Source organism: Coregonus clupeaformis, chromosome 9 (assembly GCF_020615455.1).
Source record: "Coregonus clupeaformis isolate EN_2021a chromosome 9, ASM2061545v1, whole genome shotgun sequence".
NCBI classification, from domain to species: Eukaryota; Metazoa; Chordata; class Actinopteri; order Salmoniformes; family Salmonidae; genus Coregonus; species Coregonus clupeaformis.
The window spans coordinates 20,930,718-20,938,728 of record NC_059200.1 but is presented as its reverse complement, the minus strand read 5'-3'; the positions used below and the strand labels follow the sequence as shown (position 1 = coordinate 20,938,728).

At 41.5% G+C, this 8,011-nt stretch overlaps 1 long non-coding RNA gene across 2 annotated transcripts; it reads left to right on the top strand.

Annotated features, from left to right (window-relative positions):
- Nucleotides 1–1,015: 1,015 nt before the first annotated feature.
- On the top strand, nt 1,016–5,177 carry LOC121573446. Of its 2 annotated transcripts, none has more exons than XR_006002044.2 (3): nt 1,016–2,444; nt 3,475–3,569; nt 4,817–5,177. It is a non-coding gene; the product is annotated as an uncharacterized LOC121573446 (long non-coding RNA). The 2 variants fall into 2 exon arrangements; XR_006002045.2 differs by having other exon boundaries at nt 1,024–1,348.
- Nucleotides 5,178–8,011: the final 2,834 nt, after the last annotated feature.

Sequence of the window (8,011 nt, the reverse complement as noted above, 5' to 3'; positions counted from 1 at the left end):
TCCAGTCAGGACAAGACTGCCTTCGTCTGCCTGTTAAGCACATTTTTACTCCTGAATTTATTTAGGCTTGCCATAACAAAGGGGTTGAATACTTATTGACTCAAGAAATTTCAGCTTTATATTGTTTATTCATTTGTAAACATAATTCCACTTTGACATTATGGGGTATACCGTGTAGGCCAGTGACACCAATATCAATTTAATCCATTTTAAATTCAGGCTGTAACACAACAATGTGGAAAAGGTCAAGTGGTGTGAAGGCACTGTATGAGTGACTGTGTCCAACACACTCCATCCACCTGGTGTTATGTTGGGCACCTACTGACCCAAAAAATATTTTGACATTTTTTATTTCTTTCTCAATGACATGTATTGCTAAATAAAAAGGTTTAGGGAAATACAGGCAGGCACCAGATTACTACAATACAAAACAGCTCGCTCAATCAAGCATGATGATCTTGTAAGTATAAAAGCAAATCTTGTTTTCATCTAATAAAAAAAAAGTTTGAAAAGGTAGTGGAATGGGATTAGTGTTGTGTGTGTGTGTGTGTGTGTGTGTGCAGCACAAATCACATTGTGGGAGCACCTCCTCTAAAAGTATGAATTAGGCTGTTTGAGAAGGTTTGAATCCTATGCAACCTGCCTACACGTTGTTTGAAGTACAATAGACCAACATGGCTACTGTAGTAGGTCAAAGCTGTGTGCTGGAAAACCTTGGTAGAGCATGGGTGGAGTAGGCATTGTGGCGCTCATGAATTTCCTTTTCTTTTTTCGGCTTCAGACCAATGCCTACTTCTCAATAAGTAACTGCATCCTATCTATGTAGAGATATAACGATGTGAATGTGATACATAGCTCCCCTCTTTTAACAGTCAAAATACACTTTATAAAAAAATTAAAATCTATTAGCTGCTGAGTCTGTGACACCACTTTACTCCTCCTGCCTCCCACTGGTCGCCCCCTTTCATAAGAGCATGTGAGTCCAGTTAGCCAGTAGAATTTGATGAATCGTTTTGAATGCCCAGTATTGTTGCTCCCTTTTCTACAAAGCTAGGCCCGTGGAGAGAGTCTGCTCATTGGCCGAGAGGAGGGAAGGAGAAGACTAGGCAATAGAGGAGTCACTGGGGTCTCCCGGGAATGGTTAATATTTGAAGCATATAAGGGTGATGGAGTTTCTTTTTGAGGACTGCGGTGCGCCTCTGTGTGTTTGTTCCGTGGCTAATGAGTAATACTGGCAGCAGGCAGGCAGCTAGCTTAGTGGTCGTAGTAAACGGGAGCTATGTTACGTCCACAGCGTTTAGGAGCGCCTGGTGAGGAGAGCTGAAGTACATAGTGGTGGACTATTTTTGTGAGTTATTTATCTATTGAGAGTTGACTTAAAATCAATTCAATGGATTTAGCAAATTGTTAAATATGATATGAAGTAAGCCTATGTGAGCATGAACTTTTCGGTTTGAAATTATTTGACAGTATCTGCATGTTTGTTGTATGTTTCTGGTTGAAGAAGACCGATTGCAAGTTTGTTACGTCCAGTAATTTACCATATGTTACCTTATGTGGTATGTCTTGCGCTTTTGGTGATTTTTCTATGCATGATGACAGACCAGGGTAATGGAAGACTTTAAAGTTAATATTCCTTGTGGTTCAGAGACAAGCAACTCTTATTGGACAGGGGAATGTGCCACTCCCTTGGCTTCCTAAAAATGTATTGGCAAAATTATATATCAAAGTAATGGCTTCCCATATGACCTAATTCAATTTTACAATTTCTTATCGGCCAGGTCAGGAGATGCCAAATATCATGCCAATGGCTTGAATTGTGACCAAAATTCCCGCTTTTCTCTCCAGTCACTCATTGTAGTGTGTAATGTCTAGGTCACAGGGTCTGATCATTTGAAAGGCTAGAATGGCTGCAACTGAAAACATCTTGGAGCTGTGGTTGTGGATTCTAGGCATTTTCCCTCAGGCCTCACCCCATGGCAGTTGAAACCAGGGCCATGTTTGATGAGCATCCTGAAAAACCTCCTCACTCTAAAACGGATATTGTGTAGTGTTTGTTTACATGAATGGAAGCAAAGTCAGGTTTATTTATCTATGTTGATGGCTTTAGTGGAAAACCTGCTATGGTTCAATGATGAGGCTTGAGGATGTAACCTAAGCACCCGTTTCCAAGCCTTGTGACTGCAGTTGCTTAGTCTCTCTCATCTGGAGGTTTGTAGGCTGGTTGAAGTGGGAGAGGAGATCTCGTTATGCCATGTTATTGTTTGAAAATGACCATTGTAAATGCTAGGTCTAGACCGTGTTTTGTGATAAGATTTAAAATGTAGCTCTTATGTCCTGTTTCTGTTACGTTTTCATCAGGACAGACCTTTCCTAGACAGATATTTGGGTCTGACAAAGAACAGAGTTTGGAATCCCAGTAGTCTCATGGAACACGGAATGACGTGAGACAATGTTGCCTTAGTTCTTAGATAAAGCGATTAAGTGATTGAATCATATTCAAGCTGAAGACTAGATGTTGGGCATAAAGGCCACAGTCACTGACACTGCATGCTGACATGGCATGTGATGCACACAGCCAGACTACCCTCTCTGTCTTCCAGACTACCCTCTCTGTCTTCCAGACTACCCTCTCTGTCTTCCAGACTACCCTCTCTGTCTTCCAGACTACCCTCTCTGTCTTCCAGACTACCCTCTCTGTCTTCCAGACTACCCTCTCTGTCTTCCAAACTACCCTCTCTGTCTTCCAGACTACCCTCTCTGTCTTCCAGACTAAAAACGTAAAGAGTGTCTGGTAACCCTGTCTGTCTGGTAACCCTGTCTGTCTGGTAACCCTGTCTGTCTGGTAACCCTGTCTGTCTGGTAACCCTGTCTGGTAACCCTGTCTGTCTGGTAACCCTGTCTGTCTGGTAACCCTGTCTGTCTGGTAACCCTGTCTGTCTGGTAACCCTGTCTGTCTGGTAACCCTGTCTGTCTGGTAACCCTGTCTGTCTGGTAACCCTGTCTGTCTGGTAACCCTGTCTGTCTGGTAACCCTGTCTGTCTGGTAACCCTGTCTGTCTGGTAACCCTGTCTGTCTGGTAACCCTGTCTGTCTGGTAACCCTGTCTGTCTGGTAACCCTGTCTGTCTGGTAACCCTGTCTGTCTGGTAACCCTGTCTGTCTTGTAACCCTGTCTGTCTGGTAACCCTGTCTGTCTGGTAACCCTGTCTGTCTGGTAACCCTGTCTGTCTGGTAACCCTTTGAAAACGCAAACACTTCAATATTATAGCTGCTGTACTTGTTGTGTCACTGACACTAATCGTGTTAGTATTCCTAGAAGGGTTATGTCAATGTTTAATTTTGAATAACAGTATAACACAAAATGATCAGTCTAATCTCCTTTTTTTGTTAAGTTTTAAGTGAGGCCACAATGCCACATGCGGTGTCTTTCACTTTGAGGACATCAAGTGCCCCCCCCACCCTTTCTCTTTCAGGGCGGCTATATCGACTCAACCAATCAGAGCCTGGCTCTCATGGACCCTTGGCCAAGAACATGTGTGTAATGTGCTGCTCGGCCACCTCCATACACGTACGTTTTGTTTTTTGTTTTTCTCACAGTTGGCTTGGCAGGACGTCCAATCCAAAGTTCTCTCCTGTAGCAGGAATTCCTATAACAGAAACTGCAAAAAAAACAGGGACTAACTTTAAGGTGGAACGCAAACAAATATATTTTTTGTCATTTCCGATAAACATTTGGTCACGTTTTTGTTGAATCTTTTGTTTGTTGATTTGTGCAAAACATTTAGGGTGAATACTTTTGATTCTTCTTCTACGAACTTCAAAATATTGTTTTAATAGCACATTTTGTTTTAATTTTGTATTTTAATTATCCTGCGAGAATTTTTAAATGTAATCTAACCCATTCATATCCTAATATTAATGTTAGAAAGTTAAGACCAAGCCATAATGGTAAATGGCTTGTATCCTTCTGTTTAACATATTTACATGAGTGTTGGTGTGTTTCTACATATACTGTAAGTTGGTGTGTGTTTTACATTTGTACATAATATATAATAATATATGCCATTTAGCAGATGCTTTTATCTAATGCGTGCATACATTTCACGTACTGCTGGTCCAACTGATCTACAGAGAGGAACATATGAATGTTGGTGTGTGTTTCTACATGTGTTTACATGTATCCCCTGATAGCAGTCAGTCAGGATGTGACTCAGTCAGGAGTTCATCACTCCTCTGTCAGACCTCAGACTATGAACTGTCCATTTTCAGTTATCATGGTACCGGTGCTGTGTGCCTGTCAAGTACAGTACTATGATAACTGAAGATTGGCAGTGCCATCGCAATGGTTCTCTGAGCAACCTTCCGAGGCAGCCAAGCCTAAATCTCACTGGTTTTTCTAAATTCTGAGTATCAACATTCTAGAATCTACTATATGGATTATCCGTTTTCTGATTCTGAATTCTCTGTAACGATGTTCTACTGTTTAGAATTCCCCTGACGTGTATATTTTGTTGTCTATGGGTGATCATAGAGACCTTTGAGCTGCTGTTTAGTTGTTTGAAGGCATCCCAAAGCACACACTGTCCTGGATCACCGCTCGTCCTCGGTCATCTCTCTGACATCACACAGGGTCAGAGGTCACAGTGCTTCTCAGTATTCCATTGTGTTTGACTTCCCCTCTGGCCTTCACAGCCTGTTTGTAGGATGCTCTAGTGTTTTGTAAATCTCTCCATGAGGTAGCCTGTCACATAATGCACTGCTGTATTTGAGTAGCCAAGCCACCCACCTGAAATATAGTCTCTCTCTCTCTCTCAGGATTGACATGCTCAGACACATGAGACTTCTTCCAGATGAGGTTCAAGATGGAGACTCCGACATCATTGGAGGACAAGAGAAAAGGAGAAGACTGTGTTGGCATTTGGCTTTACCAACGTCAGCGAATCAATACTTTTATACCGGAGTCGTTCTTGAATTGCGGTGGCATTTGGGCATGGCATACAAAAAAAAACACATTATTTATAGATTTGTATTTAACATTGTGCCACCAGTGGGAATGGTAACACCAATGAGACTTTTGGTTGTTGAGAATTTTCTTAAATGGAGGCCACACATGCTCAAATCTAAGGTCATTAACCCAGAAAATAATTTACTAAATAAAATTAAATAAAAAATCTAATTTTATTTGTCACATGCGCCGAATACAACCGGTGTAGACCTTACCGTGAAATGCTTACTTACAAGCCCTTAACCAACAATGCAGTTCAAGAAATAGAGTTAATAAAATATTTACTAAATAAACTAAAGTAAAAAATAAAATAGAAAAGTAACACAATAAAATAACAATGGGATATGGTTCATAATTGCTCACAATGTTATTTACCTTCATTTAAATTGACTCACCAAGTGACACTGGGTTTAGACACACCAAATTGTCAATGGAGTCCTCAGATTTATGACATAATAAAAAAGGTGTGGTTAGCTAACACTTTTCTTTAGTAAAGACCCCTCCCCCGATACGTTTTCCACTGGAGGGAATGGTCAAGGTCCTTGTATATGTTTGTAATGAGTGATTTTCAAGGCGGTAACACCAATGACATAAAACTGAGGGACAGACATAGTAGTATAATATATTACCTCTTAAATGTAAAGTCCCCATATACAGTGAGGGGAAAAAAGTATTTTTGATCCCCTGCTGATTTTGTACGTTTGCCCACTGACAAAGACATGATCCGTCTATAATTTTTGTGGTAGGTTTATTTGAACAGTGAGAGACAGAATAACAACAAAAAAATCCAGAAAAACGCATGTCAAAAATTTTATACATTGATTTGCATTTTAATGAGGGAAATAAGTATTTGACCCCTCTGCAAAACATGACTTAGTACTTGGTGGCAAAACCCTTGTTGGCAATCAGAGGTCAGATGTTTCTTGTAGTTGGCCACCAGGTTTGCACACATCTCAGGAGGGATTTTGTCCCACTCCTCTTTGCAGATCTTCTCCAAGTCATTAAGGTTTCGAGGCTGACATTTGGCAACTCGAACCTTCAGCTCCTTCCACAGATTTTCTATGGGATTAAGGTCTGGAGACTGGCTAGGCCACTCCAGGACCTTAATGTGCTTCTTCTTGAGCCACTCCTTTGTTGCCTTGGCCGTGTGTTTTGGGTCATTGTCATGCTGGAATACCCATCCACGACCCAATTTCAATGCCCTGGCTGAGGGAAGGAGGTTCTCACCCAAGATTTGACGGTACATGGCCCCGTCCATCGTCCCTTTGATGCGGTGAAGTTGTCCTGTCCCCTTAGCAGAAAAACACCCCAAAAGCATAATGTTTCCACCTCCATGTTTGACGGTGGGGATGGTGTTCTTGGGGTCATAGGCAGCATTCCTCCTCCTCCAAACACGGCGAGTTGAGTTGATGCCAAAGAGTTCGATTTTGGTCTCATCTGACCACAACACTTTCACCCAGTTCTCCTCTGAATCATTTAGATGTTCATTGGCAAACTTCAGATGGCCCTGTATATGTGCTTTTTTGAGCAGGGGGACCTTGCGGGCGCTGCAGGATTTCAGTCCTTCACGGCGTAGTGTGCCTTGATCATCCTCCCGTGTAGTTCTGGGCTGATTCCTCACCGTTCTCATGATCATTGCAACTCCACGAGGTGAGATCTTGCATGGAGCCCCAGGCCGAGGGAGATTGACAGTACTTTTGTGTTTCTTCCATTTGCGAATAGTCGCACCAACTGTTGTCACCTTCTCACCAAGCTGCTTGGCGATGGTCTTGTAGCCCATTCCAGCCTTGTGTAGGTCTACAATCTTGTCCCTAACATCCTTGGAGAGCTCTTTGGTCTTTGCCATGGTGGAGAGTTTGGAATCTGATTGATTGATTGCTTCTGTGGACAGGTGTCTTTTATACAGGCAACAAACTGAGATTAGGAACACTCCCTTTAAGAGTGTGCTCCTAATCTCAGCTCGTTACCTGTATAAAAGACACCTGGGAGCCAGAAATCTTTCTGATTGAGAGGGGGTCATACTTATTTCCCTCATTAAAATCCAAATCAGTTTATAACATTTTTTTGTTGTTATTCTGTCTCTCACTGTTCAAATAAACCTACCATTAAAATTATAGACTGATCATTTCTTTGTCAGTGGGCAAACGTACAAAATCAGCAGGGGATCAAATACCTTTTTCCCTCACTGTATGGGGACCCTATTAGATTGTTTGTTTGTATTCAATTCAGTCTGGTATGAGAACAGTAGCCCCTATCTGCAAAAGCAGGGTGTCTGCGGAAAGCCGAGTATCTTGGCTATTGATCGGTGCCTTCAAATATTTGGTGTGACTTACTACCATATATGGGCATACGAATATTGTAAGGGCAAGCCGAGCCGATGACCTCATTTCAAGATGGCTGCTACCTACATTCCGGTTAGCGTTTGTGAAGCATAAACAAAATAAACACGGAATATGTTGATACACATCAAAAGCCGGGACTCCACAGATCATTAGGATATCTTATTTATCTGCCTGTGACCTAGCGTTATTGATCACAAGCCCCGAGAGTCAAAATGTTTATTTTACACAACATTTTCACCAAACAGCAAACATCTTACTAGGTAAGCTTCGATTTGGTCTATTTGAGCTATAGCTACATGGGGGGTATCAAATTAATCCTTAGGTTGGTAGGAACATATACAGTTGAAGTCGGAAGTTTACATACACCTTAGCCAAATACATTTAATCTCAGTTTTTCACAATTCCTGACATTTAATCCTAGTAAAAAATTCCCTGTCTTAGGTCAGTTAGGATCACCACTTTATTTTAAGAATGTGAAATGTCAGAATAATTGTAGAGAGAGTGATTTATTTCAGCTTTTATTTCTTTCATCATATTCCCAGTGGGTCAGAAGTTTACATACACTCAATTAGTATTTGGTAGCAATGCCTTTAAATTGTTTAACTTGGGTCAAACGTTTTGGGTAGCCTTCCACAAGCTTCCCACAATAAGTTGGGTGAATTC